The 25864-nt window shown below is 35.4% G+C and overlaps 1 long non-coding RNA gene across 2 annotated transcripts; it reads left to right on the top strand.

The window, feature by feature from the left end:
• LOC116585122 lies at positions 1–25600 on the top strand. Of its 2 annotated transcripts, none has more exons than XR_004283473.1 (3): positions 1–63; positions 4489–4786; positions 25460–25600. It is a non-coding gene; the product is annotated as an uncharacterized LOC116585122 (long non-coding RNA). The 2 variants fall into 2 exon arrangements; XR_004283474.1 differs by lacking the exon at positions 25460–25600 and adding an exon at positions 12340–12368.
• The last annotated feature ends 264 nt before the right edge of the window (positions 25601–25864 follow it).

Raw genomic sequence — 25864 nt, forward strand, 5'->3', positions numbered from 1 at the left:
CTCACCTCCTGTCTTCTAAAGATAGAGTATCCATCTTGCTGATAGTCTACCAGGCTTTTGCTGGTAAGTGTTGATATCTGATATTAGTGCTGATAGAGGTCAGAGGAAACCTGGAAGAAACCATCAAGAGAGTTAACTAATGCGTTGCTATTAGGAAAGGCATACAGTACTTTGGGGAAGGAGGCTGAGGAATGGGTGGGTGAAATACCGGAGCGTAAGGTGGGAGAGTAGAAATGGAAAAGGGATAAATTTGTAAGCAACTGATAGACAAGAGGGACTCTCAAAAGAAAGATGTGTACAGAAGATTTTAAGGAAATTTTGGTGTTTTTGTCTAGTTTAATTCCTTGCCTTTCTTCTTGACCTTCCATCACCTTTACAAGATAATTCAGTAAAATCCTGCATTGCTCTTCAATGCCTTTAAAGTCAGAATTGCATTTTTGAAGTAATGAGGGTAATACTTCAATGATCACATTATATAGACAGAAAGCTCGATTCTTTTGGGCTATTTATATTTACATCTTTAAACACAGATCTCATGCCTAATGTTGAATTTTTATTATAATAAAATACTAAATAATTTTATAATCTTATGTATGCTTGAATGTATGTATGTATGTATGTATTACTTTGAAACTTGAAGGGCCCATTGCTTTTAGCTAGAAAAGGTTATTATGGTTTCTCTTTCTCAATATCTTTCCTGTTCTAGTCTGTCTTCCTGTACTGTACCCTGTCTTTAAATTTCTGGCTTTATCACGTCATGCTTGAAAGCTATCTTCAAAATAAAATCCATACTCTTCTTTTGACATACAAAAACCATCATTATGCAGATAAAACCCAACCAGTCATCTCTGCCTCTAAAGAGCAGGGCCAAGTGTGTTGAATATAGGATACATTATACTGCTTAAAAGTCCCTAAGCATGCTGCTCTTCCTTTTGTCAATGACCTTTGCATATATAATTTTTATATATTTTTTGTTTGCTTTCTATTTTTCATCTGATGACTATAACTTTCAAAATGCAGCTCTAATTCTACTCATGTGTCTGCTCTGTATCCCCAAAGCACAGGGAGCTAATGCCTTATTTGTGTAGTTTGAAGTTTTGGAGCCTCCCTTTGTTATGGCACATACCACAATATTGTGTAGTGACCATCTTCATACCTATCTGCTATTGGATTTGAGAAGAGAGACCATGTCTTTTTCACATGTGTTTGCTTAGTACAGCACATGGCTTATAGTAGGCACTAATTAAATTTTGTTAAATTAAATTGAATTTGTCTTTAGAGGGCCAAAGAAACTTCTTAAACTTCTTAAACAAATTACCTGGTATTTCCATCCAGAGCATTTCAGGGAAAAAAAAAATCATACATTATAATTCTAAGGGCATATTCCTCCATTCCTTAATTTATGCAAATATGATTGATGGACTTCTTACTGCAGGTAGAATTCTTCTAAGACTGGTCCTTTGTCATCTATTGGAGAAAGCAGTCTACAGAAATCTTGTTTATAAAGAGCCAAGTTTTCTGAGATTTTGTGTTGTAGCATATTTTGAGAAGAAGGCTACCACCAAATAGAGGTAGAGATTAAGCAAAGGAAGCAGGAAGTCCCCACCCAGGTTATAGGCTGCTGAGTATTACATGGGTGATGGAGAAAATGGATGGATAGCACCAACATCTGTAGAACTACTATTGATTTCTAAATTATAACTCATTTATATTCTAGAATTCTTGCTATGTGGTCTACTGGTGGGATGGCCTAGAGCAGAATCTTTCCATTTATCTCAACCCCCTACCATCTAAAACCTTTAAAGAAATGAAGACTGGTTAATGTGAGCAATTAAATGGGGAGAAATAGGACAGCTTGTGATTGTCTTAGGAAGAAAAAATGGGGTAGGAGTTATTATCACATGTGTGTAATACCTCTTTTGAGCCTAGTTTGTAATAGTGTTAGGTCCATTTTAGCATTAATTGTCTTCAGAATCCCCTCTCTCTTGGGGCTTCTCCTTTATAACAGGACTACCAGAGATGTTTTCCAGGGTCCTCTCATAATTTAGTTCCTGAAAATGAACTCTTCTGTGGAATTTTAAAAAACATTTACCTTAAGGGACCAGAAAGAGGAAATGTGTCTTATCTCCGCTGACCTATTAATTTTTGAGGTCCCAAGTTAGCAGTAAGAAGTAGTAAAACGTTTTCTGTATTCTCTTCAATATCTCCACCAGAACACTATGTATTTCTATAGGTAACTAGATACCTATTTGTAATACAAAAGACACTGCCGTATGGACCTGAAAATGTTATGGAAAACAAAAACAAAAACAACAAAAAAACAGCCACTGAGAAGTCATTTGCTCAGGAAAATTTAGCTTTGCTCTTGTCAGTCCCTCAGCCAACGTCTTATGCTCTAGACGTTGCCCTCGTTGCTTAGAGGAATGCTTTGTTGAAAATGTGCTACAAGCTGATAAAATTCAATCTTGGAGTCGTTTTTTCTGTGTTTGATATTTCATTAAGAAGTACAGTGGCTTTTTTCCCCCTCTTTTTCTTATTACTTTGGCCTCTGATGGTGATAGTAGGTATCTCTCTTTCAATTTAAGTATAATTGAGCTTGAGATTAGCTGCTTACAGATGCAGGTTAACCTTGCCATGTGTTGCCCAAGAATAAATTCTAAGTTCAGTTGGAATAGCACCTTTCACATCAGTGCCTCAAATTGCTTCACAGTAATACATCATCAATATTTCACAACATGGCATCACTGAGCAGCATATTCAATGATTTAGCCATCACTTCAAATAATCTCGAGAAGCAAAAACCAGAGGAAAATGGGTCTTCTTTTTTACTGTACAGATAAAAGATACAGGTTTAATATTTCCAAGTGTTTTATGCTTAAACCATATTTAGAAGAACAATCAAGAAGAAAGGTGCCAAACTGTTCCGGGGGTGGGGGGAAGAGTCTGTTCCAGAGACACTGTTCATATTTGTTTCAGTAAATTCAAATCAAACAAATATACAAACAAGTGCCTGTTGTATTCATAAGTATTTACCTGATATTTCATTTGACACCATAGCTTTGAACAAAATCTATGAAAACACTTTTTTAATTTAGAGTAAAATGGTAATTTTATTTGAAAAAATAATTAATTAACTTGAAAGTAAGTTAATGATGAAAAGTCCTAATTACTACCTGGGAATGCAAAAGCCAGGAACAAGAAAGGTCAGACCATGTTTCTTTCACCTCCGCCTGACCATATGAAGTACTCATCTTCTTTTTTTTTTAAGATTTTATTTATTTATTTGACAGAGAGAGATCACAAGTAGGCAGAGAGGCAGGCAAATAGAGAAAGCAGGAAGCAGGCTCCCCACCAAGCAGAGAGCCCAATGCGGGACTCGATCCCAGGACCCCAAGATCACGACCGGAGCTGAAGGCAGAGGCCTAACCCACTGATCCACCCAGGCACCCCTGAAGTACTCATCTTAAAGCCTCTGGAATCCATATTATTTCTTCCCATCCTATTACATATCCATAGTTCAAGTACTCCATTTTCACTTGGATTATCTCAGCATTTATCTGACTGGTTTCTCAAATCTAGTTTTGTCTGGGTAACCCACCTTATTACTGTATCTATTCCTCACAGTAAAGGCCAGAATGAATTTTCTATCACTGAAATGGACAATGTATCTCTCTTCAGCTAAAAATACCTTCCAGTCACTCTTCATGGATTTCAGTGTGTTTAAATCCTTAGCATGGTACACAAGGCCTTTTATGAAATGACCTCTGCTTGCATATCCACCCAAATATCCTTTTATTTGCAAAATGAGCCCCCACATTGCACAACACAGAGACATCTTCATAGTTCCCTCTCTGTTATATCTGGACTTTTGAATACATTAAACCTCTTACCGAAAAGATACAAAATTCTGCTTACTCCGTTTTCTCCCTCATTAGGGCAGGATCTATTGCATTCAGTCCTTAGTGCTGATACCTGATAGGCAATACCTGATTTCTGAATTGAATATAACTTAATATAAAGCAATAAAACTTCTATGCCACTCTTATGTTCTGTTTATTGAACAAAGCTAGACATAGGCTACGATATCAAAATTTTTAATTCTTAACAATTTACAGAAGTTATGAATCTCTTCTAGAATATGTTTAAAGCTATAGATTTTCTTAGTCTGAGAAAAGTCACCGACACTCTTACATGCACAGTTTTTATATAGCTTCAGGAAGTTCATCATCATGTTGAATTCAGTTCAGGGATTTTCAGCTAAAATCCCTTGCCTGCTCTAAAGCATCCTCCTGTTGATAAACATGCCATTGGGGAATTTGTTCATTTGGGTTAACTTGCTCTGTCTCATCACAATTTAGAGAACCATTGAATCTCAGGTTTGGAAAACATTCTAAATATTATATAGCCTAATTTTATACCTTATACTTGGATTATCTCTAATATTTATGCCACTTCTTTCCCCCTTTCATGATAAATTATATTGTTCAGTTAGAGTGAAATCACAATCTCCTAAGGACCACATCTACTTTGAAAGATTCTGACTGTTTAAGAATTATCTGAGACTTCTAGCTTGAAATCAGACATCGTAAGAACTTGAAAGCCATCACTTTCATCTTTAAAACAAGAAAAAGCTGGACAAACCAAAAACCAGTGACTTCTTTTGGACCCATCAGAGAACTGAGATCAAAGAGCCAACTATCTCCTTGAAGTCTGGGGAGATAGGAGCATCCAGAGTCATATCCGAGATTTGCTTACCTGGAACAGAAGCCACTGGAACCACAAACCGGTAGGTATAATGAAATACTAATTCTGAAGAATTTCTGGAGACTAGGTGTAGGCTAGCATGAAGAGTGAGAAATAATTGGGGGCCTTTGTCCTGGGGGGTTCCCCACACTATTTTGACTTTTATTTCCAGAAATTCTACAAGGTTCCCATGGTAAAGCTTGGAAGAGGATGTCTTTGTAGCTCCTGCAGGAAGAGAAGAATAATTTACTGTGAATGGACCCAGAGCTTTCTCCATAACAAAGGTTTGCTCTCACGGGGTGGTGGGGGGTGGGGGGGAGAGGACTTTACCAGATCTGTGTCCTACTTGGGAACAGACATTGTTTCCATTTCAGGACTATCTAAACTTAGTGTCTCACCAAAGTGTATGCAGGGAAAACAGTCAAAAGGTGTTGGGGTGGGGCGCCTGGGTGGCTCAGTGGGTTAAGCCTCTGCCTTTGGCTCAGGTCATATCTCAGGGTCCTGGGATCGAGCCTCACGTAGGGCTCTCTGCTCAGCAGGGAGCCTGCTTCCCCCTCTCTCTCTGCCTGCCTCTCTGTGTACATGTCATCTCTCTCTCTCTGTGTCAAATAAATAAGTAAAATTAAAAAAAAAAAAAGGTCTTGGGGCTACAAGAAAATAGACTGTAAACACTAAGGCAGGAAAAAGTTAGAGGGAGCTGTACCACTGGAGAAATAATTTCAGAGGTCACAGTTTAGAGACATAGGCCAGCCAAAAGACTGAGATTGAATCTGAAACTTGTGTAATTTTTCCACCTATTCACACTTTATCACCACGCAAACATGGCTCCAGTGTAGTAACAGGGGATTACAGCTCAAAAAGCTATAAGATACAGGTTTTCTCTCTGAAGATGTTGGAGTCCCAACATCAAGAGGGAGGACAAAAATAAAGACAAGAGAGAAAACTGAAGGCTTACCCATCTATATAAAGCTGTAGCAAACATTAAAAACAGCTCAGCATCTAAGCAAATTAGAATACACTAAAGTCCTATTTATCTCAGTTTCCATTACCTGATACAACATATTTGACTTTCAACAATTTATTTCAACAAATTTATGAGGCATGTCAAAAGGGAAGAGGAAACATAATCTGAAGAGAGGAAGAACCAAACTTAGATAGGACATAGATATTGGAATTATCAGTCAAAAATTGAAATTAACAATGATTAATAAGTTAAGGAATCTAGATGAAAAGACAGACACTATGTAAGGACAAAATGAGTAATATAAGCAGAGAGAAAAAAAAAGTCCTAGGGAGGAATTAGAAGAAAATGCTAGAAATTAAATACACTATAACAGAAATGAAGAATACTTTTAATGAACTCATGAGTAGATTTGATAAAGTTGAACAATCAATGAGCTTGAAAATAGGTCAGTAAAACTTTCCAAACTAAATGGAAAAAAAACAACAATATAACAAAAAAAACAAAAACAAAAACAAAAAAAAAGGTCAGAACTTCTAAGAACTGTGGGACAGTTTAAAAGGTATAACATACACACAATTAGAATTCCAAATGAGAAGAAAGAGAATGGGGTAGAAGAAATATCTGAAGTAATAATGGCTGAGAAATTTCCAAATTAATGACAGGCACCAAGCAACAGATCCTGGGAAGCTCAGAGATTATCACACTGACAAAGTAGAATAAATAGAAAAAATAAAGCAAAATAAAAACAAAAAATGACCAGAAAACCCACCAAAAAACTCCTACCAACATGGCATATCATATTCAAACTTCAGAAAGCCAAAGAGAAAGAGAACATTTTGAAAGACTCTAAAGAGGACAACAAAAGCATCTTGCCTATGGAGGAACAAGGGAACAAAGGAATTAATTTTTTTTTTTAAGTGAAAACATAGTTTTTCCATATGACCCAGCAATCACACTCCCAAGATTTTTACCCAAATGATTTGAAACCATTTGTCTGCAGTTTCAGCTGAGAGACACTAGAAACAGTGATATTTCAGTGACAATGTTCTAGCATCTAGAACTTGGTTTCTAGTATTATTCTCCAGTGTAGTGCCAGAATGTAAGAAAATGAACACACACACACACACACACACACACACACCAGTATGGTATGTCAGAGGGATATAGGTGCCAAATGAAAAGAGCTCCAATATAATTGCCAAAGGTGAAACAATTTGAATATCAAATAAATATCAGATTATAATCCAAAGTGTAAAATAACCATTCATGATTCCATACTGATATAAAGGACTAAATAAAAATAATTATAAATAAATAAATAAATAAATAAATAATAAAATATTATAGACAAATTTGCCATAAGGAATCCCAAATAATTTCATGTACATATTCTGACCTCAAGGAGGTGGAGCATAACCCCCCAGTCTTTAAATGTGGGCTACCCACATTGATTTCCTTTCAAAGAGTAGAATATGGAAAGGGAAGAAAAAGTAATTCTGCAATGGAGAAACCTGACAAACACTGTCTTAGCCAGAGGAAGGTGATCAAGGTTAAGGTGATCAGCAGGGACAAGTCACATTGATAGTTTATACCCTTGGTATGATGTGATGAGAATGACACTTTATCTGTGTGATCTCCTTCCCCAATTCCATAACCCCACATCTAATCATGAAGAAAACATCAGACAAATTCCAATCAAGGGATATTCTATAAAATACCTGACCAGTACTCCTCAAAATATCAAGGTTATCAAAAACAAGGAATATCTGAGAAACTATCATAGTCAAAAGGAACCTAAAGAGATTTGACAAACAAATGTAAAGTTATTTGCTGGATCAAATCCTGGAACAGAAAAAGGGTATTAGATAAAAACTAAGGAACTCTGAAAGAAATAGGAGTTTTAAAAAATAATAGTTTATAAATATTCATTAATGTTGACAATTATACTGTACAAATGGAAGTTGCTAAAGATAAGGGAAACTTGCTGTGGAGTGTATGTGAGCTTCTGTACTATTTTTGTAACTTTTCCACAATCTAAAACTATTCTAAACAAAACACATATTTTAAAAAGTTAATGTGGAAGATTCCAACATATGCATATTATTTTATATAGTTGAGTTCACTAACAAGCCATTCTTTGCTAGTTAAAAATTAAATCCAGTGTAAGCAGTTTTCCTCATTGCCCTTTTCAGTCTGTTGAGAAATGAACTTGGCTGAAAGATAAATAATGCTGGTTTTTTTTCTTTTGTTTATTGGATGATCTGCTTTTAGCAGAATTAGAATTAGATGTCTGAGTGGTTGCCTATCCTTTTATATATCCTGAATTAGTGCCAGTTTTGTGATTTTTATATTAAAAACAATCTGTGGATCTACATTCTCTGTAATGTTAGGTAATTTATTGCCTGTTCTCACAATATCATAATTTTATACTTATGTACTTGATCATTTCAGGCAGTTATTTTTTGTTTCATTTCTCCCAGGATTCGACTCCTATTTCTATTATGTTATTTACCAAAGTGTGTTATATCCATATGTTTTTCTATCACATTTAATTATGAAATGCCTGAAAGTATTTTTTTCAGTTAGCAACTATTACCAAACTCCAATATTCAGTGGCATACAATAATAAGCATTTTATTATTCCTGAAACTGAATTGTCCAGGGGTCAGTTGATCTAATCTGAGTTTAGCCAGAGTACTTTGTAATTTGTCTTTATTTCTTTGCCTGGGATTAGAAAACTAGTCCAGATACATTTTTCTCATTGTGTTGGCCATAGGTGAAGAGATCAAGTAGAGACAGGAAAAGTTTCTCAACAACTAGGGTTGAAACTAAGGCACTGTCACCCTTGCCTGTCTTCTTCCATTGGCCAAATCAAAGTATGTGGCCATTTCTGAAGTCAAGAGCCAAGGAAATATTCTCTACCCACAGTGGGAGAGCACTCTTTTCAAAGGATGGGGCACTTGGATGGTTCAGTCAGTTAGGTGTCCGACTCTTGATTTTGGCTCAGGTCATGATCTCAGAGTCATGGGATCAGGCCTCCTCATGCTCTGTGCTCAGTGGGGAGACTGCTTGAGATTCTCTCCCTCTCCTTCTGCCCCTCCCCCTGCTTGTTGTCTCTCTCTCTCTCTCTCTCTTAAATATATAAATTAATTAAAATCTTTAAAAATTAAAAAAATAAATTTTTCAAAAGATTGATATCAGAGAGGAGAAAAGGAAGACTAGAAACACAATTAACAACTTCATTTTTTATTCACACTTTTCTATCTTCTGATTTGAGAACATCCCGGACACATAACAGGTATTCATTAAATTTTTGTTGAATGCATGGGTGAGTGAATATTTGGCTAAGTAGTGAGACACTTCACTTTCTGAGGTTTATAGGTACAGAGGGATTCATGTGTCTTTTGTATGTAAAACTTTCAGTGACTTAGAATCATTCTAACATTGTCATATTATCTTTATGATTCCCAGTCAAAAAAAGTATTGGTGGCATCTATGAAATCTATTAAATTTTAAGTATTCTGCTTATATTTTGTGTATAAGAATATAGCCTATAGTCACCTACCCCCCCCCCAATTTTTTTCTGCTTTTTTTGGCAATTCCTTTCCTCATAAAGTGTGTGCATAATAAACTTCTATCTTTTCTTGTGACATTTGTAAGGCTCTCATCATGCTGCATGACCTCGTTTTAGAAATAATCTTATTATTAATAAGATGTCAATGAGTAGAATTCTTACACTGAGTTTTGTCTAAGAAGTGTTTTCTTATGTTGTTCTTTTCTTTTTCTTTTCTTTTAAACAAAAGAAATAATAGCATTGTTTGAAACACTATCTTAAATTTTCTCTGAATTACATCTTGAGATTTTGACAAAAAAAAAAACATGTTATAGAAACCCAGCCAATGTATAGGAATATACTGATACCTCTAAGAGGTGACAAAGATAAGAATGATACTAGTGACCATCAGGTGATATCTGAGGAAGTACCACTATTTAGGCTTTAAAATCAGAGAAAACTGAGGGGTAAAAATAACAACTATACTTTTGCTAAAGGTGGTGGCTACTGCAGTGCATTAATGAGATCCACCTTTGGGACTATAGCCATTATTCCCCTTTTGGCTGATGGCCCACACAGGCATCCCTTTCCAGACTGCCTCACCAAATACTCTCCCTGCCTCCAAAGGAGTTTTGCACGCAGTGATTGGTTTATACAGAGTGCAAAGTCCTGGCCACTGGCTTCAATCTGAGGGGACTATGAAGGACCAGAGCTCCCTGGAGACCAGCTGAACCTCTAAGCAACGGAATCTCAGTTGGACTCACCTTCTTCTTGGTCCTGCTTCCTTCTCCTCCTTTCAGGCATCGTTCTCTAGACCATTCCTCAATAAACCTCCAACCAGCACTTAAATCTCCATCATGGAGTTGGCTTCCAGGGCACCCGAATAAGCCTATCTGTAAGAATTAATTCCACTCACTTGTGGAGCTGTGGACAACTCTGTCCCCTGTCTTTCCCTTCTTGTCATGTCACGTTTGTAATACAAGGTAGTATATATTCTCTGGAGAGTCACTTAATTGGAGAGTTTTTAGCCTGACACATGAAGAGATACTCAGCTACAAATATTCAACACAAAGGATAATTAAACAACTGTTTTCAAATACCACACTACATAGGGAGATTTTTCACATCCGTAGATAATTACACACAAATGTACAGAATGTGAAAGAAGTAAAGCACTGATATACTAAAAGCAAAATCTATGTCTTGATCAACAGGTTCCTGTAAGTCTTAAAAATAACAATGGCAAAAACAAATGCTACAGGGAATTTGAATTATTGAGAATGAGACCCAGAAAAAGATGATCAATTATGAATTGTGATAATATTTCTAGCTATTTTTTTCAGTTGAATGTCTTATCAAGAGTTGCAACATGTTTGCCACAAGAGTGAAAAAGAAATCAGCAGGTTTTCAGAAGAGAAGACCATTCTTTAATTGGACGTAAATAATAATAGACATATAAATATGCTTTAGTCTGAAATAGCTGAAGAATATATAACATTGTCCTGAGGAGTCAATACATCTTCCAAAGCACCAGAACTCTTTCTAAAATGAATCTTTAATTTCAAAGACTCTAGTTAAATAAATGTTTTTCCACCATATTAAAATACACATAACTTTTTAATGCTGCTTTGTAAACTTGTGAGGGGAATCTATCACCCATGTTAATTATCTTAGAATGAAATTGTGGCTTTATTTGGCACTTGAAAAAAACAGTGCTTTATACACAGCAAAGAGAAATCAGGCTCTATTATACACAGTGACATTACATGTCATTGAGTATAAAATATAATAACTATGAAAGAAAACATGGAAATTTCTATTTAACTGCAGAAACATGGCTTGTATGTACATACATATATACAGTTACCAAGGTATAATTTTGTGTGTAGTTATAGGAGCATGCATATATGTGTATATTTGTGCGAGGTACATGCATATGTGTGTGCTGTTGAACAGTGAATCAGTCTATACTAGGGCAGCATAGTCTATACTAGGGCAGCAGAAGAAAGATTCTACATATCTTAGTCTAGGATTAAATATTGATTTCCCTAGAAGGTAGTGAATTAGGGAATGAAAAAGTATTAAAGTGTCAGTACTATCATCAAGCTATCCCATACATTTATTGAAGGTATTTTTATGTAGTTTTTAATACAAAACACTTCCTTAAGTAAGAAAAGAGCTGGATCCTTCCTATGAGCAGTTTATATTCTAACAAAATCATAAGCATCCTGATTTATACCACATTGATTAACTTAATGTTAGCAACATAAATACTTGGGGACTCCTTAATCCAAGCTTCTCTCCCACAGCCACCAGGCAAATATTTGAACAGGACACCTGCATTCTTAACTTGTATTTTTAAAGACTGTCAACATCCACAGGAAAACAAAAAGAATCCCTTCTGCAAGTTGGTTCTGGCTCCCTTATTGATTACATCCAACTACTGATAGAATGATTTGATTCTCTTTTTTTTCCTCCTACCTTTCATTTCTTTCTCTTTCTCCCTCATTCTCTGTCTCTACCTTCTCCCCACAACAGGGAGAAATTTTATAAATTATCTACTTAAGGTATGTTACAATAGGGTATAAATTATGCAGACTGTTGAACACCTGAGCCTGGAATGCACCACTGCAGATCTCCTGGCCATATCTCTGTAAGGATGAGAGTGCTGAGACTCAAATTGAGGGCCCCTTCCACTCCTGCCCTCAACCCCACTAAGCCTCCGATGCTGTGTGGTTTCACGGTTTGACAGTAAGTTTACATTTAGATGACTATGGTTAACTAAACCCTCCCTGCCTCATATTCTTTCCCGCTAGCATCCACCTGAAACATAATACCCTTCAGTAATCTTTCATCTCCTTTAGGCACATTTCTACACTATTCTGCCCTTCAAATTCTGAAACCTCCCATCCCAGCACCTACCTCCATGATAAACAGCTTTACTAAATCATCAGCCTCTTCAGTGACCATCCAGCCACCTCCTGCCTTAATAAACACTTGTTAATACACTGATATTACTGCTATTATTATTATTATTATTATACATAGGAATAAAATTTTTGCCATATCCAATCCACAGAGCTCTGGGAAGTAGAATATGCTGATGTTCACTGGCTGCGGAATCCATCCAGAACAGTTCTTCCGCCTCAGGGATCTGAAGGAGATGAAGACTGCTGGAACAGTCTTCTGCAGCACAAACTGCAGGGGTATGGATGGAGCCCTTAGCTTGAGTGCCATGGTATCCCATCCTTTTCACTAGGCTCCAAAGATGATGTTGAATTAATGTTTCTTGAATTGTTGCAAGCTCTTTGATCAATCTCCAGAGAAGCTGAATGACTGGTTTTGCTAATTATGACGAATTTAATAGACGTCTCTCTGGGGGGTTAAGTTTCCTCAAGCTTCTCACAGTGCCATTCTAGAAGTCCCACTTCTGAACTCATAGTTTATCCAAAAATCTGATTTTTCTATTATTAATGTCACTAAATGAATCTGCTGTACAGCCAATTAGCCAAGCAATAAACTGTAAGTTTTCCTAGATTTCTCAGTCAATAGTCAATTATTGACTACCTCCATAGTCAATTAATGACTACTTCCTGCCAATATTACTGCTTAGATTAGTGTTAAACCTATTTCTCCCTAGTTTCACTATCACTATTCTACTTAAGACTTTCTGCTCCTTTCCCCTACCAGATTAGAACAGCATCCTCAATAGTCTCCATGCATTCATTCTTGACCACTTAAATCTATCATTACTACTCCATTCAGAATAACCTATATAATATGTGAATCCTATAATCACCTGCTGAACACCCTTTAATGACTTGCCTATAGAATGAATTACTAACTCCTATTATGGTTTAATGGCCCCACCCATAAAGTTTCTTGACAGTCTCAAGTCTTTCCACTCCTTTTTCCATTCTTGCCTTTTATTTCCTGGTAATGAAAAAAAAATATATATATATATATCTGTGTGTTCTACTTATACCATTTATTTTACATTTTCATTTTGTTACTTTGTCTGGAATACCTATCCATCTTTCTTTCTCTTGATAATGTTTAGTCATTCTTTAAGACTCAATTCAGGTATTTTATTCCCCAGAGAGGCATTTGGGATCCCCATATTAAGCTAAGTGTCCCCTTTTGTGCTTCTCTTAGCCCTCATCAGAACTTCTTTATGTCACCTATTTTATTACCTATAGAATTTCTTCCTGCCTTACTCAAAGAAGTTCTTTTCCTTCAACTCCTCAATGGCTACTTATTTTTCTGAGGCTGGATAGTGAAATCCTTATGATGACCAGTGAGGCTCTGAGTAATCCACAGGATCTCCTTTTTTGAGGCCTTTGCAGATGTTGTTCTTCAGTTTGGAATGGCCTCTCCCAAGCTACCTCTTCTCTTGTTTCCTCTTAAAAGCTGACACACACATTCCTTCTCCTTGTTCACTCAAACTTATATTTCTGCTTCACTTTAAATACCATTTTCTCAGTGAAGGCTTCCCTGACCCGAAAATTACATTAACTCACTTATATTCCCTACATACCCCTTTTACTATTTCTTCATATCAGTTTGTAATTACATGTTTTTCTGATTATTTTATTAATGCCTATCTTTCTCCACGAGGATTTAACTCTACTGGCAGGGGTTGTGTTTCTCGTACTTTCCCTTTTACCTTTAATGCTCTGCACAATGCCTGGCACTTAGAACACAGTCAATACCTAACAGGTTGAATAAGCTTGTGAATGGCTAATTTACTTTTACTCTACTCAGTGTTTCACATATAACAGACTTTAAATTATGCTTTTTGAACTAAAATTAATATTGCAAGAGGCTGACATTTGTGAGAAATTCAGCAGTGAAAAATGAAACTATTAGGAAACATACAAAACAAGTCATATTCATATTTCAATTTTTAACTTTCCACTGAATTATTTTTACTGGCAAAGAGGTATATTTAATATATTCAGTATTTTGGGCCTGTCAATTTGATAAATGAGGCTTAGATTTCTATAAGTATATGAAAATATCAGTTTTCTTTTTCTCAGCAGAATCTCTTCTGTGAAGTCTTGGTTGGAGCCCTCCCACTCTTGACCTGTCATATCTGAGTAAATCAACTCTGCCCAGACACATTCTCTCTATGTGTAGCACTCTTCCTTATCATCTCACTTGAGTACATTAGATTATTTGCTTACATACCTACTTCCTGTGCCTGAATGTGGGCTCTTTGTCATTTGAATTTTCATATCCTCAGCTTCTACCATGGTGTCTGGCACAAGTAAGCTTTCAGTTATTATTTGTCCAATGAATTAGTGAATCTAATAATGAATGTCTCAGGATCAGTGAATGCTTTTCATAATGGGAATTATAACAAATGGCTTAGCCTAGAATTACTTCATCTGAAAAAAGCTGTTTCCCTCACAATAAGTAAGCCAAACAATTAATATATTTACTAAATTTTCTTTCTGCTTGACATATTTCATGCTCTTACTTTTAATGTATTTGTTACTTATTCATGTATCTGCTTCACTGTGCTTTCTTCTCTTGTGGGAAAATTTTACTAATTTTGAATAAAAACCCAAATCTAAACGTGATCATTAGGGTAATTTATTGCAATGAAGAGAGTGTGATTCTATTTACATTATCAGAATAAGAGTAATTGTTCTTGCATTTCCATATAGCAACTTTCTTTGAAGTCTCTAAAATACCTATATAAAGGAAAAAAGAAATTCTCAGCTTTATGATGTAATTCTTTAAGTGGTTATTCTGGTCAAAACCTTCCTTCACAAATTATAATGATATGGTAGAATATAATAGAAAATAACCACTATTCATTATTATAATACTTATTATTATAACAATTATATAATATTTTCCTTCAAAAATTGTATTAGTACTCTGAAGACATTTCTTTTATTTCATGATGTAAATGAACAAATGCATGTATTTAGGTAGTTACCTACACTTCTTTCCTAGGCTGGACTGATTAGTGCCTCCAAAGAATCTGCACTTTTTTTTATTCATTATCAAAGTAGGATTGAATTAATATACTATCAAATATGCTATTGTACTATGTACTATGTAATGTTGTGGGACACATGATACATGTGGATTCTTAACCTCAGGCCAGGTTTCAGAGCATCTTTAAAGCCCCTGAGATCTACCACACAATTTCTTTTTGACATTGACATTCCCTGGAGAGGGTTGGTCTTAGAATAAAAAATTAGCAATTCTGAATCCCAATTCTCAGGAGCAGCTCTTATCACCCTTTCAATGAATAGGTATAAAGCTTCCAATACAAATCCCCATTCTGAGCCCTCTCTGATTTAGCCCACCTGTTACACATTCCATTAACCTAATGATTTGCTTTAACTCAAATAAATTATTGGTTGATTAGAAAATTTGAGAATTCTGACCTTTACAGAAGGACAAATGCATTGTCCTCTTTTGTCCTCAATGCATCAAATGCATTGACTCTTTTTTATTGCCTACATTTTCATTTTTAATGTTTTTGCACATCTCAGCTATCAACTCAATACAGTCTGATAAGTGAGTGAGATCATAATAAATAAGAAAGTGTATTATTTGGCAGAGCTGGTAGCACATGAACTAGGAGATAGTAAGAGCACACTGATTAAATAATATGACATCCTACAAGCCGATTAGAGTGAAAAGCTTTTCCAGACTGAGGTGTTAACTCTTATTTCCTTTGGTATAAACTTGGAACGGGCAGCATTTAAGACACACCAACAATGTTAGTGCACTGCATCATAATAGTGATAATAATAATAATAATAACAACAGCAACAATAAAATGCACCAAAGTGAAAAGAGTAGAAATAACGTGTCTCGTAGTCAGTTACTTTTGTGTAACCAATTACAGAGGCTGACTTGTAATTATACAAGAAAAATGTAAGCAAACAAAACTAAAATATGGCTTTATCATTTCCCCAATAAGACCAGGTTTAGTTCAAACAAACCGACAAACCAAGAGATTTAAAGAGAAACAAACATAAAAAGATTGCTTATGAAGCTATTTCCCATGCTCTGTTGGTTCACATTTTCATCTGTTGGGGTCTGACACATTAGGTCCTAATGTAATGACATCTTTGATAACACGGACAAGCGCACAGAGAGCAGCGACAGCAAACTGGCTGATTTACACAATACAGTTTGCGGCATTGGAATTAACTTTGGATGTGAATTTTTGCTCCATCTAGGCCAAATGCCGTTCCAAAAAGCAGCCTCATTTGAACCTCTGTGGTGTACTTCATATGCTCTGGATTTCGGTGACCGTGGCAGAACAGAGGCTGAACACTACCCAATGTCAAAATGTGTTTTCCAGTTCTATGTCAGAGTCCTTTAGCACTGCAACATTTGTAATTTCTGAACAATTCCCATAAAACTTAGGGGTTGTTGACCTGAACTAAACTCCCTATGGCTAGCAATGTCATTCTCTCTCTCGTTTCAGTTTCCAGGTTGATAAAAATCAATACTTTCTCTCATAGAATTCTGACTTTCCAAGCAGCGTTCAGGTTCAGGTGAAATGTGTGCAGCAGAAGGAACAGGGGCAGTTATTTTATCATCCAGAACTATTTCTTGTGTGCGTCCAAGCAGAGAATAATGCTAGAAATGTTGTGAGAAACAATAATTTTGAAATTAGTCAGTTTGGGATTTTTAAAAATTAGTTAATTAATTTTTAAAAATTAGTTTATTTTTTTTTTAATAAACATATAATGTATTTTTATCCCCAGGGGTACAGGTCTGTGAATCACCAGGTTTACACATTTCACAGCACTCACCACAGCACATACCCTCCCCAGTGTCCGTATCCCCACCACCCTCTCCCGTCCCCCGTCCCCTGTCCCCCGGATTTTTTTTTTTTTTTGATGGAGTGTAATTTTTAAAACATAGTTCACCGTGTCATTAACATCTAGCTTCAGTCAAAATACTGTTAAAATCTTGGAGCACAATGCCCCCTATTAACTCCCATTCTAGATTTGATTTCAATTATTGCCAATTTATCCTTAAAGAAAATGAAGTTTATAGATACTCTACACTTAAAAAATTTTCAGTGTGAAAAATAACCTAAAGCTATGATTTCCCATTTGGTTTTACTTTGCAATCTCCCCTTTAAGAATGAGGAGAAATGGCTTTGCAGGGGACTCTTCTCATTTCTTTCCTCTTGGAAGAAGATCTTCATGGTGTATAGCTTTTTAAAAATTAATGCAACTGGAAATTTTGAAAATGGTTCCATTTCCTATCATCTGGACTGGCAAAAGATAATTTAATCTCTTCCACATGACAAGTCACTTCCCTGCCATGCTCTGGGAGTTGGTAAATTTTTTCCTATAAAGCACCAGATGGTAAATATTCTAGCCTTTGTGGGTCCTATGTTCCTGTATCAACTACTCAACTTCTGCCATCTTGGGGTAAAAGCAGCCCATAGATAACAAGTAAATGAATGAGTGTAAGCTGTGTTCTAATAAAACCTTATTTACTTAGGTAATGGGTCAAATTTGGCACATAGGCCATAGTTGGACATGCCCCAATCAAAGATAATGATTCTCAAACTTTAGTTTACATAAGAATCATCCAGGAGCTTGGTCCAGACCTAACTGGTGTCCCAGCACATACCTAGTAAATAGAATAGATGCGTTCTGATTCTATATACATAACATACATAAAAGGAGGATTCCTGTATTTCATAAGAAATAATAAAGTGAGACTAAGGAAGTAACTGAGTTCCTGGCAACTTCCATGTCGTAACATTCTGAAGTGGAACTCTGTAAGAAAGTCAAGTTTGTAGAGAATCCAGGTAGAAGCAGTCAGTCGCAGAATGCAATGTGGAGAAAGAAGAGTTGGGGAAAAAACAAAACAAAACTTGTCATTAACCAGGTTCAGAGCATTTGTACTTAACGTGACGGGGAAAAAAAATCAAGGATGTTAGTTCTACAAAGACTGTGCCTTAATTGGATTCTTTTAATAGTGTGAATAGAGGCTTCTAAATAAACCAGTGTGAGATTCTTCAGAATCTAGGGAACTACCTGTGTACAAAGCCGGATGTAATTAATCAGTTCTGCCCCAGTGTACACAAGAAAGGCTATTAAACCACAAAGGCCTGTGACGTGGTAGTATGTGGAATGGCAGGTGGAAGGCAAGTCGAGCATTTGCACTCCAGAAGACAGCGCAGTAAACCCAAAAGGAATCCTACAGACCCGTGCCCAATTCCAGGAGGTTATTTGGTATAGGAATGGAACTGAACTAACACACACACCACATTTGTCTTCTTTACTGTTATATTGCCACCGTGCCTGGCATAAATACACATTAATACTAAATAAATATCAACTGACTTCCTGACTCAGGACCAGGGGAAAACTAGTATGGAAAATATACCACACTGAGGGAAAAAATTGTGAGCTCTTTTACACCTATGATATAAAATTTAACCCTTACAAAGCTATCACTGGAATACATTTCCATCCTATGTAAAGGGATTAAATGCACGGTGCCTTTCAGAATTTCAGGGCAAGCCCCACTCCTTAAGGTACTTACCTCATGCAACTCAGAAATCCAGATTATTCTAAGGAGGTTCATTTGCAGTTAAGTTAGAGAAGAATTTTTCACCAGTATTTTATCTCATTTATATTTCTAAGGAAATCTTTAACCACTGGGGACCAAAATGCACTACTTTATTTATATGACTGTGTTATGACTGACTTTTATCATTTTTATATACACATTAAATATTTTAGTTCCAGCTGATTAACCAACAAACTATCAAAACTGTAAGGAAGGTATTACTTATTCAGTAGAGAAAAGAACATAGAATAAAGGAACATTACTTTGCTAATGCCTGGCATGTGAGAAGTCTTTGCTTTAATGAAAATGTTATAATTATCAACTTTAAAAAATATTAGATTTCTTTAAGCGTGCAAAAGGATTGCCTTACCCTTTTAAATCTTATTTTTTTCCTAAGAAGCTGGAGATAATAAAAACCTGCAGACTAATGTACATACATCAAAAATCCAAACAGAAATGATCTTTTAAGAAAGTCAATAATCTGTTTCTTAATGCTGTTTCTTCACTCCACACTGTTGCATTAACTAGAAATGACTTATTTTCTCACCACAGAGCATGTCTCACCCCAGTTCCTTTACTTGCCTGATTCAACTTTCAGGAAAGACTTGAACACTATATGCACATAGGAACTCTGAGGAACTCTGAGCTACTCTTTCACATGAATTCATGTGTGTGTATTCTGTTGTACACTACAGTACAATCATCTCCAGAGTAGAGTGCAAATATCTTTTTTTTATAAACAACAGAATACTATACAGCTACTTTTACTCCCTTCTTTTTTCACTTAACGATGTGTCACAAAGATATCCGTACTGATATACAGAGATAATTAACAGTCCTTTCTAACGTTTGCACAGCATTGCCCAGTGTGAATATACAAGTCAGCAATTTGTTTGTAAATAGTGCCATGATCATCCTTCTACATACATCTTTTTCACATTTCTGCCAGTGTGTATTTTAGATAGATTTCTGAAAAATTGCAGATTCAACAGATAGAGTAGACACATTCATTTTGCAAAGTGTTGACAAACCAGCTATATCCAAGAGTGTTTGCTTTTCTTACCTAGAGAATATGTTTTCGAGAATATGTAGACTTTTCCAACCTGACAGCAGGTATATCAATGTAGTTTCAGTTTGCAGTTCTCTTATTACAAAAAGACTGAACATCTTTTTCTCAAGGTTAAGGCCGATTTGCATTGCTTTTTCTGTGAATTATCTATTTTTCTGATAGTGTTGGTCTTCTGTTTTTAGATGCTCTTTACATATTAAGGATATCATCTCTTTGTGATAGAAGTTGTGATTATTTCCCAGTTTTCCAGTTATCTTTTCTTTTTTGCTGACATGTGTGTTGGCATACTAGAAATTTTCTTTTTAAAACTTTATATAATTAAAATTGATCTTTTATTGATTTTGGATTTTATGATTTATGTCATAATTAGTAAAATTTCCTCTACTCAAATAACAGAGAAAATTACATATTTTCTTCTACTATATAATTTCTTCCACTATATAATTTCATTTACTTATCTTCCATTCTCTGGTGCAAAGGGATTTGCAAATTACAATTTATCCAATTGTATCGTGTTTTTTTTTCCCCCCCCATAAGGATCTTTAGTTATATCAATACCACCTGTTAAAAAGAGTAATCAAGGGTGCCTGGGTGGCTCAGTGGATTAAAGCCTCTGGCTTTGGCTCAGGTCATGATCCCAGGGTTCTGGGATCTAGCCCTGCATTGAGCCCTGCACTGGGCTCTCTGCTCAGCAGGGAGCCTGCTTCCCCCTCTCTCTCTCTGCCTGCCTTTCTGCCTACTTGTAATCTCTTGTCTGTCAAATAAATAAATAAAATCTTAAAAGAAAAAAAAGAGTAATCATCCTTAGGGATTTGAGGTGCTGCCATTATTATATTCTGAATTTCATACACAATTAGACTATTTCTGGATTTTCCATTCTGCTCTGTCTCCCTATTCATGCACTGATAGCAGATTTTATTTTTAAAGTACAGAGGCTTTATAGCATGTGTTGATATTTTAGTATGACTATCATTGCAGTGATTTTTTTTTCACTGATATCCTCGGCTATTCTTGTTTTTCAAATTAATTCTATAATCAGTTTAGTTTCAAAAATATAAAATGTCAACAACAAAATTGATAAATTAGAATTGCTTAGCTTATAAATTAGCATAGAGAAAACCAATATATTCAAGAGGCTTAGTCTTTCTATCCAAGAATATCACACATTTTTCATTCATTTAAGTCTATTTATGCTTCTTCTGGGAGTATTTTATGGTTTTATAAATACAAATTTTAGACATATCTTGTTAAGTTTATGTCTAAGTGTTGTGTTTTTATGGTTGCCATTTTAAATGGCATCTTAATTTCTATAATATCTTATAATTGGCTTCTGTTTGCATATTTGAATTTTAATTTTTTAGTTTTATATACACATATCCATAAACAAATATAAGATTTATTGAGATAGGTAGATGATTGATGATAGATAGATAGATAGATAGATGATAAATAGGTATTTCTGTCATCTAAAAGTAGAGACAGTTCAGTTTCTTTTCATTTTAATACTTCTGTTTGCTTTCTCTTTTCTCTTTGCATTGACTAACATTCCAGAACTATTTCAAATAATAGTGGGGATAGTAGGCATCCTTTCCTTACTTTCTGTCTTTAGTGAGAAAGCTATTATTGTTTCCTTTTTAAGTAAGATTTTGTCTCTTGGATTAATTAATATACATTCTGCCATATAATTCATTACATTCAGGTGGTGACCAGCAATTCCTATTGTTAAGAATTTTTAATATGCATGGGTGTCATAATTTGTAGAACATCCTTTTCTGAGTAAATGCACTCTCTTTTTCTAAAATATTTTCTTTGCTTGGCTTCCAGAACCTACTTAATTTCTCCTCTTGGCCACCCTGATTTGTCCTTTCCTTGCAGTCCTAAAATCTTTGCTCTCCAGAGTTTGAATGACTCCAGGCTCATTGCTCCATCATCTTCTCTATCTGTCCTTATTGGTGATCTTATTTAAGGGCTTGACTTTATGTTGCATCTATACATTGATGACTGCCAAATTTATATCTGGCAGACTTTCCCTCTGAATGTTAAGTGATTATATTCATCTGCTTACACACCTTCTTCTTTCGGGTATCTAACAGCTATCTTAAGCTGAATCACTGACTTCTTCTACCTCAAAACTTTTTATCCAAGTAGCCATTTCTCAGTTCTTATTTTTTTTGTAACAAACACTTAAGTGGGACATACAATGTGCCAGACATATTTCAAGTTATTTATTAAATATCAATTCATTTAACCTTAATAATATCTTTGTGAGGTAGGTACTATTATTAAGCCCATTTCATCAATGGGAGTATTGACACATGGAGAAATTAAATGGCTTATCCAGCTTTTCCCACTTGGTAAGTGGAAGCTCTAAAGTGAAACCAGAGCAGTTTGCACAATGCACACTCTTCACCACTACACAGTGAATTCTTCTTTTTCCCCGGGCCAGTGAACTTGTAGTTATCTTTAATGCTTCTATTTTGTTTAAATTCACAAGTAAAGTACTAGCAAATTCTAAGACTCTTCCATCAGAATATATCCAGAATTTGGGGTGCTTAACTGGCTCAGTCAGTATAGCATGCAACTCTTGATCTTGAGATTGTAAGTTTGAGTCCCACACTGGGTATAGAGATTATTTAAAAATAAGATCTTAAAAAAAAAAAAAAAAAAAAAAAGAGTATATCCAGAATCCAATCATTCTTTTCCTTATCCATTTCAAAACCCTTTTTAAAGCATTATATTTCCAAACTGTTTTCCAAAATGGTCCTGTCAATTTACTCTCTTTGGGAACTTCCTCTCCTCTAACAGGTGTCTGTAGACCTTTCCTGTGAAGTACCAGAGGGTAAACATGTTAGTCTTGCAGGCCATACAGTCTCTGTTGTACTACTCAGCTTCGCTGTTGCAGCGTGAGTGCGAACCACACATGTTCACAAGTGGGTGGGACTGTGTCCCAATAAAGCTTTATTTACAAAACATACTGCTGGTCCATGGGTTAAGGGCATTCATTACATTTTCATGCTTTAACTTGCTTGAACCTCAGAATCATAATGTTGCAAAATAGAAGCCAGTCACAGGTGTGTGTGTGTGTGTGTGTGTGTGTGTGTGTGTGTGTGTATTCCATTTACTTAATGTTCAGAAGAAGGCAGGGCTAGTAATATATTACTTAGGGATAATCTGTTTCTTTATACATGAGCAAGTGCTTAACCTAAAATTCATGATCATGACTCTTTGTGATGATTTGAAGCATTTGAAAGGAACATCTATGAGGCTTCTAGATTTATAGTGATCTTCTGTTTCTTAGCCTGGGCAGAAGGTAGCTAGGTGTTTGTTTTGTTATTTTTTTAAAATGTTCATTTATTTTATAAACTCTTTAATGCATACCATAATTTATAATAAAAGAATTAATATTAAATCATTAATTTATTTATATTTTTGACTTATATTTTTGAAATAGACTCCAAACTAGTTTCTTGCCTTCTACACCTTCTGCTTTTGTAGTGTATTCTCCACATAGTCTTTATTGCCTCACTTTAAGGGTAGAACAGGTAACATCTGTCCTCTGCTCAAAACCTTCCACTGTTTTCTCATATTACTTAGTTGAAGACCAAAGTTCCTAAAATGGCTTAAAATCTCCTACATAACATAGCATCATTAATCTCATCCCTCACTCTACTGTTGGTCATATTGCCATTCTTGTAGTGCCTTGAATACACCAAACACATCAATTTGGAGCTTTTGCAATTGCTGCTCCCTCTGCCAAGTACAAACTTATCCTGGATATCTGCATTTTGCTCTCAACTTATTTCTGTCAGTTCTATACTCATAGGTCACCTTCTGAAAAAGGTATTTCCTAAATATCTTACATAAAATAGAAATTTCACTCATCATTCCCACTTGTCTTTTTTATAGCATTTATCATCACCTAAAATATTATATATGTGTATTTGTTTTGTTATTGTATACTTTCAACATACTCCAATTAGGTACTTTTCCTGTATCACCACTGGACATCAGTACCTGAAAATGTACTTGGCACAAAATAGGTGGCTCAGTGTTTATTAGCTGAATTAATAGCTCTCCTTATGGAACATTCCACAGTGCTAATGTTTCATGAGGCATTGTTTAGGAAACTGAGCTAAATACTAGGCAATGGTGTTTTTATTTTAACTTAATAGGAAGCTCATTAATTTCTATTTTGGTTTATTCTTGACTACCTAAAAGATGGTATTGAATTAAGCAGTTTTCTCCTGACTCTGTTTACTCATTCCTCAACTGCATGAGTGGATAGCATCTAGAACTATTCCTTTATCTTTACCTAAACTCAACCAGATTCCATGTTATATGCAACAATCCCTCAAATATTGGTCTCATTTTCTTATCATTTTATCTTCAACATACTCACTAGGCTGGTTAATGGAATCCAGTTTGTAAACCAACTCTTAAATTCATTTGAGGCCAAGAAGAATCATTGTGTTGAGATGGTTTAGGTGGCTTAGTCAGGGCTGCGACAGAGTGTCTTTCATGAGTCATGACTGCCTAGGGCCAAAAAGGGTGAAGTGACACAGATGTTTCAATCTTTGACTTAGAAGGTCAGTTCCTTGAATTAAAATAATTTATTCTTTTTTTAATCTACTCATTATCTAACAAAGAACACTATTGTATATTGGATAATCCAAACATATTTGTTGTTTGCATGATTATTCTGTGAATGCTAAAGAAGTATTTATTTGTATCCTGAGCATGAATCTTATACCTCTGTTTCCTAGGCAACTTTTTCCTTTTTAAGAATAAAAGATCATTAATCCCTAATATATTGCTAGATAAATCTTTCTGTGGCACTCAAATGTCACCCGTTTATATATCATAAACTAGGGTTCTGCAAGTTATTATATGAGAGAAAAACATCTCTTTTCCCAGGATACCTTTCTTGTGCAATATAAAAATAATTTATATTTTTCTTGGTGTTAACAGGTGTTATAAGACTCTTCAAAATAATTCATAAAACACTGCTGAAATCTAGTCACTCAGTGTGAATTTTTGTTGAACTCGAATCCACTTATCATTTCCTAACTGATAAAATCATCCTGCTGACAGGAATGAGGAGAGATACAGGTGACGAATTCACAGTGCCTAATTTTTAAAAGAAAGTTTCCCAATGGGATGTTTCATTCTCAAACAAAAACATAATATACCAAAGAAACAGGTGCATGTTGATATTTCATTATATTTCCAACAGTCAGTTCTTGGCCTCTAGGGCAGTGATTTGAAGTAGCAACTGAAAAGCACTCAATTTCAAAGCATTTACCAAACTTCAACTTTTTTATGTGTATATGTAATTGTTTCTTCTCCGAATTTCCAACCTAAGTGCTGTGTTTGATAGTTTTTAGCAAATTCCATTTAACTAGGGGTAGCCGTGTTCACAGACCTTGTTTCTATAATCTCTGTGAGTTTAATCGTTTTTTACTAGAAAAAGAAAATAAATCATACCCAATTGCCAATGAATGCCTGAACAATGAGTTAGTAATTATATTTTTCTCATTTCTCTTTTTCATTAAAGTATATCACTTCAATTCATCAAATCTGTCAGCCAAGCCGCTAGGAATCTGATCTAAAAGCTGTCATCTTTGATCTAAAAGCCGTGAGTGTGGTGGTGTTTGGCAGACAGTATGGTATAGTGTGGGCCTGAGCTAGCAGAGTGTGGGAGGTAAGGACTTCGTGTCAGCCATATTTGATCGACCTGGATTCACATCCTAGTTTTGTTATTTATTACATGATTTAACCTCTCCAAGTCTCAGTTTCTTCATCTGTACAATGGAGAAGCTAGTTTGCAGAACTGTTATTTCTTAAAAGAATGCTAGTCATATAAGAGGGATATCTAGATAAGCCAGTTACACCTAAATTTGGGTAAATTTGCTTTGTTCAATTTAATGTGACCATTTAGTATAGAGTCATCAGCACACTT

This window comes from Mustela erminea, chromosome 2 (genome assembly GCF_009829155.1).
Source record: "Mustela erminea isolate mMusErm1 chromosome 2, mMusErm1.Pri, whole genome shotgun sequence".
NCBI classification, from domain to species: Eukaryota; Metazoa; Chordata; class Mammalia; order Carnivora; family Mustelidae; genus Mustela; species Mustela erminea.